The following is a 17647-nucleotide window of genomic DNA, read 5'->3' as shown; positions in this document are numbered from 1 at the left end:
TGGTCAACCGGTGATTGATCCTGAACCATCAACATTCAGGGGTGCTTGTAAGTGAAACCTACACCTTTGTGTAAGAGAGCCAATTATGATATACAGTGGTACCTCGGGTTACATACGCTTCAGGTTACAGACTCTGCTAACCCAGAAATAGTACCTCGGGTTAAGAACTTTGCTTCCGGATGAGAACAGAAATCGTGCTCCGGCGGTGCAGCAGCAGCAGGAGGCCCTATTAGCTAAAGCGGTGCTTCAGGTTAAGAGTTTGGATTTGATATCCTGCCTTTCACTCCCTTTAAGGAGTCTCAAAGCGGCTAACATTCTCCTTTCCTTTCCTCCCCCATAACAAACACTCTGTGAGGTGAGTGGGGCTGAGAGACTTCAGAGAAGTGTTACTAGCCCAAGGTCACCCAGCAGCTGCATGTGGAGGAGCGGAGAATCGAACCCGGTTCCCCAGATTACGAGACTACCGCTCTTAACCACTACACCACACTGGTTAAGAACAGTTTCAGGTTAAGAACGGACCTCCGGAATGAATTAAGTACTTAATCCGAGGTACCACTGTACTGGTTAAGAGCATGAGACTAGGACATGGAACACCAGTGTTGAAATCCCCACTCAGCTAGGAAGCTCACTGGCATAGGGGCCAACTCCTGGGGGGCCAAGGCAGTTTTGGTCCCCCCATTTTTTTTTAATGAGGGGGCCGGGCCCTGCCAATATTCAAAGGCATTGAGTGCATCAGCCCACCCGATCCTCTGAAGAAGCTGGCACCTCTGATTACTGGGTGACCTTGGACCGGTTTCTCAGTTCAACCCACCTCACAGGGTTGTTGTGTGGACTAACTGAGGAGTGGGAGACCCAAGTACATCACCACGAGCTCCTTTTTTACTTTTTATTATGTATTTTGTGTTTGTATTTTGTGATTTTATGTTGTAACCGCCCTGAGACTTGCGGGTATAGGGCAGTATACAAATTTAATTAAATAATAATTATTACTATTATTATTATTATTATTATTATTATTATTATTATTATTATTATTTAGCGAAAAAGTGGGATATAAATGCAACAAACGAATAAAATAAATAAGTAAGCAAAGGTCATTTGGGCATCTAGAGATTCCATTGCTATAAAGTTCATTATGTTTTGTTTATTTCATTTACTGTAGAAGATTTATACAGTGGTGCCTCGCAAGACGAAATTAATCCGTTCCGTGAGTCTCTTCGTCTTGCGGTTTTTTCGTCTTGCGAAGCACGGCTATTAGCGGCTTAGCGGCTATTAGTGGCTTAGCGGTTTAGCGGCTATTAACGGCTTAACGGCTTAGCGGCTATTAACGGCTTAGCGGCTTAGCGGCTTTAAGAAAAAGGAAACAAACTTGCAAGAACTCGCAAGATGTTTCGTCTTGCGAAGTAAGCCCATAGGGAAATTCGTCTTGCGGAACGACTCAAAAAACGGAAAACCCTTTCGTCTAGCGAGTTTTTCGTCTTGCGAGGCATTCGTCTTGCGGGGCACCACTGTATTCTGCTTTTTGACTAGAAGCAACAACAAAGTGGCTAACAGCACATATGAACTGAAAGATACATCAAGAAGCACTCAAAACACCCAAAACAGAACAACCAGCCCCACAAAGTCAGGAGCTGACACCACAGTTCCTTCCTACAGGGCAGCTGCTATAACTTAGGAGCATAGGAATATAGGAAGCTGTCTTACAACAAATCAGAGCATTGGTCCACCTAGCTCAGTCTTATCTACACAGACTGGCAGCGACGCTCCAGGGTTCTGGGTAGGGTTTTCTCCCAGCCCTATTTGGAGGTGCTGAGGATTGAACCTGGGACCTTCCGAAATTCAGGGGGAGGGGCACGATATATCCTGTGGTGCTGTTGGTTAGAGTGTGGTGCTGATAACGCCAAGGTTGCAGGTTCGATCCCCATTTGGGACAGCTGCATAGTCCTGCATCGCAAGGGGTTGGACTTAATGATCCTCAGGGTCCCTTCCAACTTTATGATTCTACTATTCTTTGATGATCATCATCAGCAACATGTATTTTATGCTGTGGTTGGGATTTGAAATGCTTCAATCATTCTGCATTTTAATTTTGTGCACATCACTTTAAGACATATTGAAAAAGTGATGAATACACACACACACAGAGAGAGAGAGAGAGAGAGAGAGAGAGAGAGAGAGAGAGAGAGCAATACCTCCGCGAATGTCTGCCTTGCCTAGAGCCCATTCCGGTGAATGTCTGCGGCAAACCCGGAAGTACCAGAATGGGTTACTTCCGGGTTTGCTGCTCGTGCATGCGCAGAAGCGCAAACTGCTCCGTGCACGTGCGCAGATGTAGTGCTTTGTCCTGCATCCTTTTTGGCTAGTGGCTGGGGCTCTGGAACAGATCCCGGCTGCAAAACGAGGTACGACTGTATATACACACACAGATATATGCATGGTTCCCACCACCACACACAAGAAGGTGGTACCAGCAGGTTGGGGAGAAAACTCTGAGCCTGCCAGTCTCTTCTCTTTAAAGAAGGGGGGGGGACCCCTCTAAAACCATCCAATGATAACTGAAAATACTCAGTGCTTACAGAATGTTGAGCATCTCCAGATAGGACTTGGAGAGACATTTTGTGGCGATCACGCACAAAATCACCACTGTGATTGCTTCTGCGCTGCCACCAACCTGTTTCTCTCGGGTACACACGGAGTCCAGACAGTTGTCAACATTAAATCAAATAAGCAAGTTTATTTTATAAGCATTAACAAGTTATGGTTTCAGATAATTTTTCTTGTCAGTTTCTTAATCTTAGTTTCTTTACCGACCTATACCTTCCTAATAACTTCTAACTGATTATCCCAGCTGTCTATCTCACTCCTCCTAACAGTTTCTCTCACTCTCACACATCAACCTAGATCAACCCACAGACTTATCCCCCCTCTTCCTTCTCCAACTCCCAACTGACTTCCCAACAACTCCAACCCTAACTCTAACTCCTCCCCTTGGGTTCCCACTGGCCAATCACTTTGCAGTCATTTAACCCTTTCCTTATGACCCACCTAGGAGGCAAACGCCACACTGTCTCAAAAGCTTGAGAGGTGCTACCAGCCAGTGTAAACGATATCAAGCTAGACGAAGCAATGGCTCTGACTCCATATAAGGAAGTTTCCTATTTGGGAAGGGGATGTAGCTCAGTGTCAAAGCATGTCAGGGGATGGAATGAGGAGGAATGGTTGGGACCGCCCCCTCCAATCTTCCCGAGAACGGGAGGACAGTATAGATTTGCAATAGTGATTTGAAACAGTAGTTCAGAGGCTGCAAAGGGGAGAAGCTGGGAAATATTGGGAGAGGAGCAGCAGGAAGAAGAAGAACCAGGGGAGAGACAGCTGACAGACTCAGTGTCTTTGGAAACCATTCCTGACACACACCGCCTCTCAGGACTGGCGTGCATTGAGAGTAGGAGAACAGAAAGCTCAGAGGCAGAAAGCTCAGAGCAGCCGACACAGGGATGACGTAGAATAGGAGAGAGGGGTCGGGACTTTACTTGGAGCAATGCCATTTTCTAAGACATTGCTTTGTCTCTCACTGTGAATATTGAATAAAGTACTTGGTAAGAATTTATCTGCTTCTTGGCTGCCACCACGAGAGGGACAGGATTCCCTGAAGCCGCACAAAGCATTTGCTTTGTTTGCCATTACAGTGGTACCTCGGGTTACATGCGCTTCAGGTTACAGACTCTGCTAACCCAGAAATAGTACCTCAGGTTAAGAACTTTGCTTCAGGATGAGAACAGAAATCGTGCGGCAGCAGCGGGAGGCCCCATTAGCTAAAGTGGTGCTTCAGGTTAAGAACAGTTTCAGGTTAAGAACGGACCTCCGGAATGAATTAAGTACGTAACCAGAGGTACCACTGTACATGTAGCACAACATCATCATACCGACTCCGCTATATTTTCTGTGGCAGCCATGCAAACAGAAGTAGAGGCAGAAACCTGACAAGGGGGCATCATAAACCTGCCTTACAGCTAAGACAGGCATGGCTTAGACTCAGCCGGGAGAGCTAGAGTACAGTGATGCTGAGGCTGAAGGAAAGGAACAAACAAAAAAAAACAATTTAGTAGCAATATTTCCCCCCTGTAAAGTCTCGAAATGATTGGAGCCATTTTTATAGGGGATTTGCTGTAATAAATTTCGCTACCAATGAGGTCAATAAGAGAGCAGAGTGACTCCAGGGTTTTTATCTACTGTGCACGGGTTATATTGCCGAAGGAACTAAAGAAAAAAGAGCTGGTATGAGGCCTTGCATTTTCAAGCCTCGGTTGCTGTAGTTTCCCTTATTTATAGCTATATCAACACAGAGGAGGGAATGCCGAAAGATACGTATGGTGCTGCACTTCATAAAGGCATAGCAAAGTAGCAAAAGATGAGAGGACAACTTGCCTCAACTATTTGAGGAAGTGTCAAAGCTTTTGTGGCAGAACACCCATTCTTTAATAGAGCATTTTTCTTGGACTCCCAGAAGGGCAATGTTTCCTTTAGGTCTGGGCCCTGAGCTGGAGGATACTTGTTGCAAAACGCACACCAATGCGCCAGGACATATGCTGCAATGTTAGTGTTTTCATGATGACAAGGATTCTGAGGGTGCCCCCTATTGGTTGCTCCCCCAAAGTGAGGCCCTTGTGAAACTTGTGCATTTATCTTACAGCGTGCACCGTGAGCTTTCAAATTCGACATTAACGAATCCAAGATCTGGGAGAAGAGTTAGTGGAAGAGGACTGGAAGAAATTTAAAGACTACCTGCAGAAGTATTGCAAAATGTATGAATGTTAAAATGATGCAGGATATAAAGATAATATGGCATTAGTGACTTAGTTGAAAGGAATATGTAAAAAATGTTTTATGAGAATAAGGGTGAAAAAATTAGAATAATATTATGTCAAATTTAAATAATTGATATAAAGGGAAAAATTGGAGACATAATAGTTGAAATGTACAATACAAAATAAGATTTGAAAAAGGGTAAGGCACTGCTGAATAAGATTGTATAAAAGGGAACACAGAAAAGGGAGATGTGAGGGAGTCTGGAAGGAGGGTTATGAAAATAATTAGTAAGAAACTGGATTTTTATGTCTTTTTATGTCCTTTTTTTCTTTCTACTTTTTTATGTTTTTTACTGTATTTTTCTGTTTTTATGTGATTGTGATAATGTTTTTCTTTTTTTCCTCATGTTTTGATTGTGAAGTGTGTTTTATTGTTAAAAACTTTAATAAATATCTTTTTAAAAAACAAATTCGACATTAACAAACAAAGCAGTCTCCCTGTGTGGACGCTCGTGTACCCTCAACAGGTCTTCTTTTCATTCCTTGTCCCACAAAGAACACGTGCGTCGACACAAATGGCATCCATCACGTGCGCTGCTATAAATAGCTTTTAAAGTCCCTTCTAGCTTCAAAAAGCAGATTGGGTGGGAGGTCGCTTGATCGTGATGGGGTTATGCTTCTTCTGAAGGACAGTTCGTAGCTTTGGGGGTACTCCTGGATCTTTTGCTGTAGCTCGAGACCCAGGTGACCTCAGTGCCCCAGAGTGCCTTCCATCAGCTTCGGCTGATGGCCCAGCTATGCCCCTATCTGGACAGGAATAGCCTAACTCAGGGGTCTGCAACCCGCGGCTCCGGAGCCGCATGTGGCTCTTTTACACCTTTGCCGCGGCTCCGGGGCAGATACTAGCCAGGGGAGGAGGCGCATTGTGCGCCCCGACACTCCCCACTGTGGCGGGCACTGTACTGGCTGTGATGTCGCATGGGGGCGGTGCGTGCGTTAGTCATGCACCGTCCCGACGTCACCTTCCCGCCCGCCCGCTACATTGTAAGAGGCATGTACGCTGGTCACTGCATTGAAAGGGGGCATGTACGCTGGTCACTGTTTTGAAGGGGAGTGAAGAACACACACACACACAAAAGGTAACTTGTTAATTTAACGTTTATTTCTATGAGGAGGAGTAATTCTGAGGGGTCAAACAAAGAAATAATAAAAAAGTGACAAAAAAGTTATTTTTATAATGACGAGTTTTGCGGCTCCCAGTTTTTTTTCCTTTGGAAATGGGTCCAAGTGGCTCTTTTTGTCTTAAAGGTTGCAGACCCCTGGCCTAACTACTGTTGTCTATGCTCTGGAAACCTCACGGTTAGATTACTGTAATGTGTTATACGTAGGGCTGCCTCTGAAGACAGTTTGGAAACTTCAGCTAGTGCAGAATTCAGCGGCCAGGCTGCTCACCCGAGCAAGACGGTTTGAGCACATTACACCAATTCTGGTCCAACTGCAGTGGCTACCAATTAGTTTCCGGGCCCAATTCAAAGTGCTGGTTTTGACCTATAAAGCCTTAAATAGCTCAGGACCACCAAACCTCAAGGACCGCCTCTTTCCATAGGAACCTACCCCGGAACCTGATATCATATTCTGAGGCCCTCCTTCGTGTGCCTCCTCCTCGAGAGGTCCAGAGGGTGGCAACACAAGAACGGGGCCTTTTCTGCAGCGGCTCCCCCTCTGTGAAATGCTCTCCCCAGGGATGTTTGCTTGGCACTTTCATTACACACCTTTTTAACCATTACACACTTTCATTACCTTTTTACTTTTTAACCAGGCCTTTGTTTGATTTGACTGACATCCTATGCCCTTTTAAAGTGGGGTGTGTGTGTGTCTTATTGGATTTTTTAAAAGTTTTGATTATGTATTTTGTTGTTTTATATTCTGATTTTATCTTGTGAACCGCCCTGAGACCTGTGGGTATGGGGCAGTATATAAATACTAATACTAATGCTAATACAGTGGTACTTAATTCGTTCCAGAGGTCTGTTCTTAACCTGAAACTGTTCTTAACCTGAAGCATCACTTTAACTAATGGGGACTCCTGCTGCCGCCACGCCGCCAGAGCACGATTTCTGTTCTCATCCTGAAGCAAAGTTCTTAACCCGAGGTAATATTTCTGGGTTAGCGGAGTCTGTAACCTGAAGCGTATGTAACCTGAGGTACCACTGTACTAATAATGAAGGAAGTTGGCAGGCAATGCTTTTGAACTCCCTGGACTGGTTGTAAGTTAGAAGATCGGCGGGTAGGGATTGGCTGAGGGTAAACAGGGGTTGGTAGGGTACTGTCACATATGCCATAACTGACCAGCCTCCACTGACCTGTGGGCAGCATTGGGGGGGGGGGGGCAACCTGGGGGAGAGGGTAGCATTAGCAGAATGGGTGTCTGGAGTTCCACTCTCCTTCCTAGAACAACTAATGCTGCCTTTTTTGAACTCCCAAACAGGGCTAGTGAGTTGATGCACAAGAGGTTGCAGTTCTTTCCGGCTTGGTATATACCGTATTTTCCGCTCTATAAGACGCACCAGACCACCATACGCACCTAGTTTTTGGAGGGGGAAAACAAGAAAAAAAATATGCTGAATCTCAGAAGCCAGAACAGCAAGAGGGATCGCTACGCAGTGAAAGCAGCAATCTTGCTGTTCTGGCTTCTGGGATAGCTGCGCAGCCTGCATTCACTCCATAAGACACACACACATTTCCCCTTACTTTTTAGGAGGGGAAAAGTGAGTCTTATAGAGCAAAAAATACGGTAAACAATAGTGCTTGTGTGGGGTGTGCAATGATGTACACAGTAGGCCTAGACAGTCCCCCCCCCCAATGTCATTATGGCGCACTCTATTTAAAATGAACGTAGCTAAAAATATAACAGGAAATCAATGAGTAGCAGATGGAGACGGGTCGGGGGAAGGAGGGGGATGGGAAAGCCTGTCAACCAGGCCAGCTTTGTCATTGCCTTGGGTAAACATGGAAGATTGCAGGACAGCAGATTAGACTCGACTGAAAGCAAGATGAAGGCTTCTCCTTCAAATGAAATGGGCTAGCTTTTGGAATGTTTTCTGAAGGATGCAAACAAATGGACGATTTCTGGCAAGGCAGATCCATCATCCGTGGGACGTGGCCATGGATTGCATTTGACAAGTTGTGTGGCTGACAGGTGAATTAATTATCTTTACATGTCTGCTGTCAGGACCTGGTTCCCAACACTCCTCTGACAACCATGTACTCAGAGTAGACCCATAGAAATTAAATGACCTGAGTTAGTTGTGTCCATTAATTGGAACAGATCCACTCTGAGCGGGAGTAATATTTGATACAACCCACAGTGTATGGACAATGCTTCTATGACTTAATTTAAAACTCCTCATGGACTGTGAACTGTGTAATTTGAATTGTAAGATCTCACTTCCCTGGCCCAAGGCTGCCTAGACTCTCTGTGATATCAGAGAAGATCAACCAATGGCAACTAGAGAGGAGGGCTAGTCAGAGAGACAGAATGAGAAGACCAAAAAAAAGGCCCATCATTGTGGAGCCGGGTGTGTGTGTGTGTGTGTGTGTGATTTCTCTTCAAAAACTTCCATTATCCTCTCACTTTAAACTATTTTGGGAAACTGAAAAATCTCGAAGAATACCCTCCCTCTACAACAAAACCCCTTACAAAGCAATCTGGATTTAGCAGCAAAGCTTTGATGACTACAGTCCATTGAGTTAGTTATCCTGGTTAATTGGATTGATGGTGACAACTGTAATTACCAGAGATGAGACCGCTTCTCTTGTAATTACTTGTCAATCTTCGGAGTGAGTTTGACTTTAAGGATATGTACAGTAGATTCTCCCAATTACAAGCAGGTTAAGGAGAGCATGATATATTGGAACTAATCATGTTTGTTATTGTGTAGAAGAAGTAAAGAAATGGCAGCAGCAGCCAAGAGAATGTCTAATCAGGAGCAACTTTCCAGATTCAAAGGCATTAATCCACAAAGCTTTACCGCTACGTGGCTTAGCAAGATAAACACACTACTGAGGAATTGAAAGGATTTTTTTTTTAACCTAAAGAATTACAAATTACTCAAGAGCATTGCAATGCCAGCAGTCACATTTTTGGTTATTACGTTGTTTAAAGAAGAAATAACTTTTTATTTCCAAAATACACATTAAAGATGGGAATGGTTTGAAATACTGTAATGAGCTTTTGCGTCTAGGTATAGGTCCCAACATTTAAATATTTGCTACCCATACGAAACCTCTGCAGAACAGAAACTCATGCCTTACCAATAACTGGGATTCAGAACTTGCTTAATGCTTACAAGTAAATTGTTATTTTAACTGAAAGGACACAGAAGGGCAATAAGGGAATTTGGATTGTACTCATCTGTACCTGGAATGGGTTTATACCATTATTGCTTCAAGCTTTACAGACTGTGCTCCAAATCCAGAGGTGTGCAGGGATAGATCAGCACCATCGACATTATAATAACCCTGGTCTATGGCTGGGCGATATCAGCTTTTCAACATTGCGGTATATCACCAGGTCTGGCGATATACCGCAATGTTGAAAAAACAAGATGCGTTGGCCTCAGCCTGCGAGGCACCAGGTGAAATTGCTGCAGCTCTCACCTTGGGACACAATTATTATTATTGTCACTGAGTGAAGTCAACATCTCAGTATGCTCCTCCTACTGGTCCTGGGTGATATGTTGATCTATCACCCAGGCCTACCCTGGTCACCTGCTCGACAGGCTCTGATAACAAAATAAATTGCCAGCTGATGTGGAAATGACAAGACTGGGAAAACAATAAGTTGAGAGGAAGCAAAGTTGAAAGATTAATTCATACCCAGATGGAAGTTGTATTTTATGGGATATGTTAATTATAACTGCTGGTACACAAATATGAATAGGCTTGTGATTTTATTTCCAGCATTTTAAAAAAATAAATAAATACTAAGAGTGGTACATTTAAATATATTACAATTTATTCGCTATTCACAATATAAATTATCCCCTCCATTTCATTACATGAAAGATATCTGCCCAACTCATATGTGAGAGATGACCACTACCTGGGATTGGGCATGCAAAATTAGTTTTGAAATGTCTTGGAGGCCCACGGCTGTCCAGTTCACTTCAGCCTTCAGCACAAATTTTTGGAAGAGTCTTACAAAGGAATAGGATATTTTTCATGCTTTTTAAAAAGGCACAATGCCTAAACTCTTTCCAGAGCAGGCACATCATCCTGACGTCACCTGAGATTTTAATAACACAAGTGGTGCCCATTATATATGACCTCTTAAGTTGAGTAACAATGGAGGAAAGTGTCCTTCTTTTATGCTCTAATCTCCGAAAATGAGATCCAGACATTTCCAGCAATCCTTTGATTGATACTATTTGAAAGCTGAACAACTTGGTTAATTAGCAGTCCTGTAGGGGCACTCTCTGAAGTGCACTGGAAACTATAATTAAAATATTACATTACAGCAGTATGAGAAGGCAATCTACTTTTCTTTTCCCCCTCTCTCTCCCCCTCCTTCTTTTAAAAAAAATTTCTAAGCCTAAAAAAACATTCTTTCCCAAAGGTGCTCTGCTATTCTCGTAGACCTCTACAAAGGATCCATCCTTTGTGATCTAGCTTCAGAGGTTAGGGGCTTGTCCTTCTGTTATAAGAAGGAAAGATAAAACACCTCTCTTGTTAAGGATCTAAGCTCGAGCCGGTCACTTCCTGCTTGATCTCTGGATCTTTTAAATCCCAAACACAACCAAGGACTTGTGACTGTTCCAGTTTATAGAACTGATGCCATTGACAAAATATACTTAACTTAAGGGCATATATATATATATATATATATGGGGGAAGGGATCAACAGAAACAATACATGATTGACTACATTTGACCCTTTTCACTGTGTATATATGTTTCTTTTCTGATAACAGAGCACCAGTAATAATTACAATATTTTTAAAATAGTTATCTCTTTATTGTAATAAAATCTCTACGTAGTTTAGCTTGTTTCCTGCCCTTCCTCCCAAAGGAGCCAATGATCACTACTGAAAACATTTTTAAAAGCTGGTCTACGAAAGGCTGTTGCTGACAAATCAAGCTAAGTTGTGCATAGGCTCTCCAAGCCACAGAGCACAGTACTGGATAAACCCAGCCAGATGGGCGGGTATTAATAATAATAATAATAATAATAATAATAATAATAATAATAATAATAGTTATTTATTTATTTATTATTATTTATATTTATAATATTATAATATAATAGTAAATTATATTAAATATTTTAATATTTTAATAGAATATTAAAATATATAATTTATTATTATTATTATTACTACTACTACTACTACTACTCCCAGCCTATGAACCTGAATGCAACCCTTCCCAGAAAAGATTGTACACAATCCACAGTACTTCTATCTTATCAGCATTCAGACTCAGTTCCACAGCCCCATCCAATCCATCACTGCTTCCACACCTGTCCAGCACCTTAACAGCATCTCCTGATTCCGATGGAATGGGTGTCACCAGCATGCAGCATTTATGATGCATCGCTAATGTTGACACTTCCTGGGAGTGTTCACAGAACCAAGCATTACAGAGGTCATTTGTGGGAGTTCTTTGCACACCGGGGGAAAGTGAAAGCCACGGAGGTACACTTGCAAATCTTCCTCTGTTAAAATTTGCATCCTGCCTTTCTACCCATGGCGAGAAAGGCAGCTGATGCCAATAGCGTGAATACAATAAACTATAAGAAAATGCAATAAGACAGCAATACAGCACAAAATAAATAGCACGAAAATGAGTCTTGTAAAACGTCAATAAAAGCAACCTGTGGTCTTTTGCTTTTTGATAAAAACCCAATGTCAATATATTTACAAGTCAGTTTATTGATCTTTATTTTGCCTTTCTAAGTAAGGATGTCGCCTACAATGGAAGGTCATTGGAGATGGGGTTAGTTGGGCCTCCCTGGGCAAGGAGTTTCAGAGCCTGAGAGAAGTCACCAAGAAGGCTGCATTCATGCGAGGTTTCAGACAGATTAGGGGTGGGGAACTGTACTACTAGACATTCTACAGATATGTCCTCTATTACTATATAGGGCACAAACTCCCTCTGAGGTGGGTAACCTGTGGCCTGCCAGATGTTACTAGATCCCATTCAGCATGGATGAGGGGTGCCAGTGGCAGTGCCTGAAAGAGTTACTGCTAGTCAGAATAGATGATAAAAAGTAAAGGTAAAGGGACCCCTGACCATTAGGTCTAGTCGTGACCGACTCTGGGGTTGCGCCGCTCATCTCGCTTTATTGGCCAAGGGAGCCGGCGTACAGCTTCCGGGTCATGTGGCCAGCATGACCAAGCTGCTTCTGGCAAACCAGAGCAGCACACGGAAACACCGTTTACCTTCCCGCCGGAGTGGTAACTATTTATCTACTTGCACTTTGATGTGCTGTCGAACTACTAGGTGGGCAGGAGCAGGGACTGAGCAACGGGAGCTCACCCCGTTGTGGGGATTCGAACCACCGACTTTTGATCGGCAAGTCCTAGGCTCTGTGGTTTAACCCACAGCGCCACCCGTGTCCCAGAATAGATGATACTGGGCTGCAAAGGGATGTCAGACTTGGCACAGGCACTCAGCACAGGCAGCTTTGCACGCACCTTGCCAGACGGAGTTTCTCTTGATTTAACATCTCTGGCCAACGTAGAAGAAGTGCCACTTGTATGCCATTTATTTAGGTAATACTGATCGCAGGGCATTAGCACATTGCCACAGTGGAAACCTTTTCATTAGGCTGACTTCGAGAAACACATACATGCATGCTTAAAATGTTGGAAACAGTGGCTCATCCATCATTAAAGATGGGCAGTACTTACCTCCTTCAGATGTTAAATGTTGAAACTAGAATGGAAAGAGAGAGGGGGGGAAGAAATGAAGCAATTCATACAATCTCGTTCATGTGCAGCTATGATTTGTTCTACACAGTTGCAGTTGCACCTACAACTGAACGTACATAAAACTGACATAAACATAATCTGGTTTATACAGTCTGCTTTATACAAATCAATAGGATTTCAGTTTTTGTTAGGATAACTTCCCCATTTAAATGAAATTGGAATGTTAACTAAAACACAGAAAGGCTGGTTTGGGATGCAATGCTAAGCTGAGCATGGATGCATGAGTGTGCAGATACCCACAGCAAAAAAAAAATTCATCTGCTCTGCCTCTCCCCTGTTCTTCTGGCTGCCATGATATCAAACCATGGTTTGCCTTAGCAGTATGATGAACCCTGGCTCATGGTTTGTTCTGCTCTAGACAAATCACATGCCCTAGCCCAGATTTGTCCTTGGATTGTTGTTTGTGGCTTGTCTGCTGGAGATGCTCCAATATATTGGTTCACATCAATGTCCTAAGTCTTTACTGATGAAGCGAGTTCAGCAAAGGATGGCCCATTTGGGATGATGGGGGCACTGATCTCAACCAGCCCCCACCTGCCTGCCTTCTTATTTATAACAATTCCAGGGGGGTAGCCCTGGCTGCCAGTTTCCCCCTCTTTAGTATCAGTACTGTCTTTGTAGAACTCAGGTGCGAGGAGGATGGGGATAAAAATAGAATTAGTTGATTCTGCCTGTCATTTGTTCTAGCGCCACCTACTGTTGGCCTCCCATGCCTTCTGTGCTACGTATCTTCATGTGCAGCAGCCACCAGTGAGAAGGGTCCAGAATGTAGGTGTGTGCATGCTTCTGACATTAATTTAAGAGCCTCAAGGACAGAGTCTCCAAAATGTTTGAGGACTGGCTCTCAAAAATCCACATGCGATATGCAGTGGCATTTCAACGATTGACATCTTTCTCTCAAAAGTGGTCACAGAATCATAGACTTGGAAGGGACCCTGAGAATCATTAAGTCCAGCTCCCTGCATTGCAGGAATATGCAGCTGCCCCATATGGGAATCGAACCTGCGACCTTGGGGTTATCAGCACCATGTTCTAACCAACTGAGCTATCCAGGCTGACAAATTGCATCGGCTTCAGAGGTAATGACGGTCACCATGAACACAGCAGTGTTTCTTGCTGGAGCCAATCTCGGATGAAGTAACTTGTACTTTGGGTAAGTTTTGCTCCGTAACTTTTATGCAAAGACAAATCTCCAAGACCAGCTGTTGGGAAAGCCCTTCCCTTGCAGATCTTATTCATCCCTGAATTTCAACGCATTTTGCAACAAAGCCTGCAGATGTATCAACTCCTTTGGCGCAATCAACTACACAGACCCAGATATATAAATACATATCCTTTTTATACTTTGTGACTAGATATAGAATCCTTTCATTTTAAATAGTTCAGGGATAATGAAGTATTTCAACCTTTTTAAGAAAAACTGCTGCAAGAATATACAAGCTCAGGGTCCTCTTTAGATTTAGTTTCCCTCTCCAAACCCTTAAAAGAAACAAATTATATTTCAGCATGTAACAATGCCGACTAAATGTGATGATATCAATTAGCACACTTTTGTTTAGAGCATAATGTATCCAAGTACATGAATAATCCACGAAGATTAACATCTTGCCATGGAACAAGTTTTAGGTGCCTGCTCACTCATACATTCCCAGGGGAGAGCTCCAGAGATGTATTAAACTGATTTACTGATTTTTGTTGTGTTTTATACTTGTTTTATGAAAGAAACTTTCTTGTTGATTTTATGCTGTGCACTGCTATGATATCCCACCCCCAAAGTTGGTGCTATAGGTTTTGATTTGGTGTAAATTAATGAATGAATGCGAAGAGGTTGTAGTCCTCTTCGGACATTATCACCCTAAGATGGAAGACAAGTAGAGTGGCACTATGGAGACATGCCCCAGGCACTGCAACTGTGTGATGAAACAAACTTCTGCAGCAGGGAGATTTATGTATCCACAGAAGCTCTTCACTTGACTGAGAATCCTGGAAGATCAGGTTTCTCAGTCGCATGCAGAGTCATCATGCATCCAAAAGCTCCATGAGATACAGAAGTTTACTTTTATTGTGTGAGTGGTTCAGATAATTCGCATGACCTCAGGAATGGGTCTAAATGTGCATCCCAGTGGTCCTAAGACAATTCAGCTAAATGCACTTAAAATCTTCATAGTGATGGGGAAGAGATTTGATGGGGAAGCTGTGAACCAGAACATGCCCACCCTTCAAAATTCACCTTTCTCCAAATGTTGAAATCATCATTACGTATAGCAAAAAAGCCCCTATCAGCGATAGTTGTTCAAAACATTTCCCCACCTATTTCTAACTCCTGTGCTTATATATCTTGAATTTCTGATAAGATGCCACATATTTTGGACAGTAACCCCTTTTAAGATGCAGTGTTTCAAATTCAGTAGGTGGTCTGAGCAGATTCCGATTAGCCTAAATAGATACCAGACAGCCTTGAAGTTGTAGAAAGAAAGAAAAAGGAAAGAAATGCATAACCCCTGTTGAATCAACTCACCACACAAAGTAAAAGTATTGTCTATAAATAAATCTTCAATTCTTCCTAGTTCTCCATTCTTTCTCTTATGATAAACCCTTGCTGGTCAAAATGTATTAGTTGCAAGTAATGGCATTCTATGAGATATTTCAAGAACCAATTTTCCCCTGGGTTTGTTCTAAATTTTATTTATTGCATCTCTGATTGATCATATTCTAGACCAGGGGTGGCAAACCTAGGACCCAGCCAGTTTGGCCAATGGCCATGGATGATGGGAGCTGTAGTCCAACAAGATCTGGTAATTCAAGAGTTCACCATTCCTTATCTAGACTCTTGGACTTGCTCCTAGATCCATTCATTTAGCAGTAATGAATGAATTAAACACTTTAGAGGGTACTTTTACAGGGATACAGTATTTGCTAGATAGAATAAATAAGTACCGCCACCCCCCTTGCTCATTTACACAATGGATTTTAATACCATCAATCCATTGTAGCATGGGCATCCCATAGTGGCAAATCTAACATCCGTAAGCTTCTTTGCATAATATTTTGTGTTTTTTATAATCCTATTTAGATCTAATTAAAATTAAAACATTTCTTTGTTAACTGTACTGATCTTCCCTGCAAAAATTATTAAGAAGTATGCCAGAGGTGGTTTAAATGCTTTCTTTTTATTGTGCTTTAAAAGATGTGAGCAACAAGACAGTTTTGCAGCCTCAAGAATTTATCTGAAACTTTGGTAACTGTTTTCTCTAAAAGTAGGACTAAAAACACAGTCCATCTGTGGCAATATACATAGCTAATGTTCCATGGAAGATAACCCTGTCTGATATCCTGGAAAGCTGCTTCCAGTTAGTGCAGACAATACTGCTTTCTATGTTCCTACGCAACTCAGAGCATCTCCCAAAGATTTTAATGGAACTTCCCATTGGATCGAACCCTTTTTGAATACAGGAATCTCGAGGCATGATGATTAACTAGGAATGCCCTTTGATAATGCTCCAGCGGTTGTTGAAATCTGGAAAAAGAAATATATTTTCCTTTTCATTTAAAACTGAGCTTTAAAATGTATCTTCTCTCAAATTTTTACGGGCGAGATTTTGAAATTAACCTTCCCTTAACAGTATGAATGAGGAACGTTCCCTCTGGCATGATATACAATGAGACTGAAATATCTTTAAAGTTTTGCTCTTTATGCACCGGAGAAGGAATGTGCTAGCCAATTCCTTTGATACTTTTAGTCAGAACATTTCAAAAGTTACTTTAGAAACAATCAAAACAAAAGAAATCCCAAATCTTTGGTTTACAGAATTACTAGATTGCATTTCTTCCTTCCTTTCTTTTTGGCCTGTGTGGAACAAAAGATTTGATGTAATTGGAATCAAGCCTGAACAGAAATGAGGCTACCCAGACTGCTTAGTTTAGCTCTTGGGTAGGTTAGTTAGAAGGACACTACAACCTTCGTGTGTTCTGGAAGGTTTGTAATCCATATTTTATTCATTGCATGGATGAGTTTGCGGAGATTAATGCACATCACACCAACTTGTCACTAAATTGTCTAGACAAAATTTATTGCTACCTTGCTGCTGTTCCATTCAATCACAAAAACAAACATGGCAAATGACACATCATAGGGAGGCAGTCAATAAAAATGTATATGTGAAAAATCTAGGCACTGTATAATAAATAGAATATGCAGTGGGACACTCCCATATAGCAGTAAGCTAAGGCTAATTCAATTCATCACAAAGAAGGGAATCGTAAAGACTCACACAAGGCCTGTCAACATCACCAAAACAATTAATGTTACTTAAGTGTAAAATGGTTAAGGCCAGGCCAAGGCTGTGAGTAGCCATCCTTGAATGGAGACCTGGAGGCCATGGGTGCTATCCAGCTACACAGTTGTGACAACACAATGACTTTTAGCTATGCAATGTGACTTCCTCACCCTTTTCTCTCTCCACACGTTCCCTCTAAATCTGAGGGAGTTGGGAAGAAACCCCACAGTAGATTTGGGGAGGGATGAGAAGGAAAATGACATGGCACAGCTAAGAGTTACTGTACTACCCTAAATTTTTATTGCCCCGTATTCTTAAACCCAGAGTCCCTAAGGCCCAGTGGCTGTGGTGGAGGAGGAAACTGAAATGTTGCAGTCAAACTTGTCTGAGGAAGTCTACACGCCTGGTCTTTTTGCAAGCAGAAAATTTCCTGTGTTGGCATAGGCAGCAGTAGATGACTTTTGAGTCAGTTCCAACTCTGTGATTCTGTATGGTATGTCAATGCTCCATTCTTTTTTTTGTGTGTGTGTCTGGGTGTCTGGACAGAGTTCTGACACCTGAGTGTTCAGCC

At 42.5% G+C, this 17647-nt stretch overlaps 1 protein-coding gene across 1 annotated transcript in view; it reads right to left on the bottom strand.

The window, feature by feature from the left end:
* SEMA6D (semaphorin 6D) overlaps positions 1-17647 on the bottom strand; it is a 254875-nt gene that overhangs the window by 158716 nt on the left and 78512 nt on the right. The window contains exon 2 of the mRNA XM_028706505.2: positions 12719-12743. The gene's annotated coding sequence lies outside the window, so the exon portion shown is untranslated. The remainder of the gene's footprint in view (positions 1-12718; positions 12744-17647) is intronic.

The sequence above is a fragment of the Podarcis muralis genome, chromosome 14 (assembly GCF_964188315.1).
Source record: "Podarcis muralis chromosome 14, rPodMur119.hap1.1, whole genome shotgun sequence".
NCBI lineage: Eukaryota > Metazoa > Chordata > Lepidosauria > Squamata > Lacertidae > Podarcis > Podarcis muralis.
This window is presented reverse-complemented; position numbering and strand designations above follow the sequence as displayed.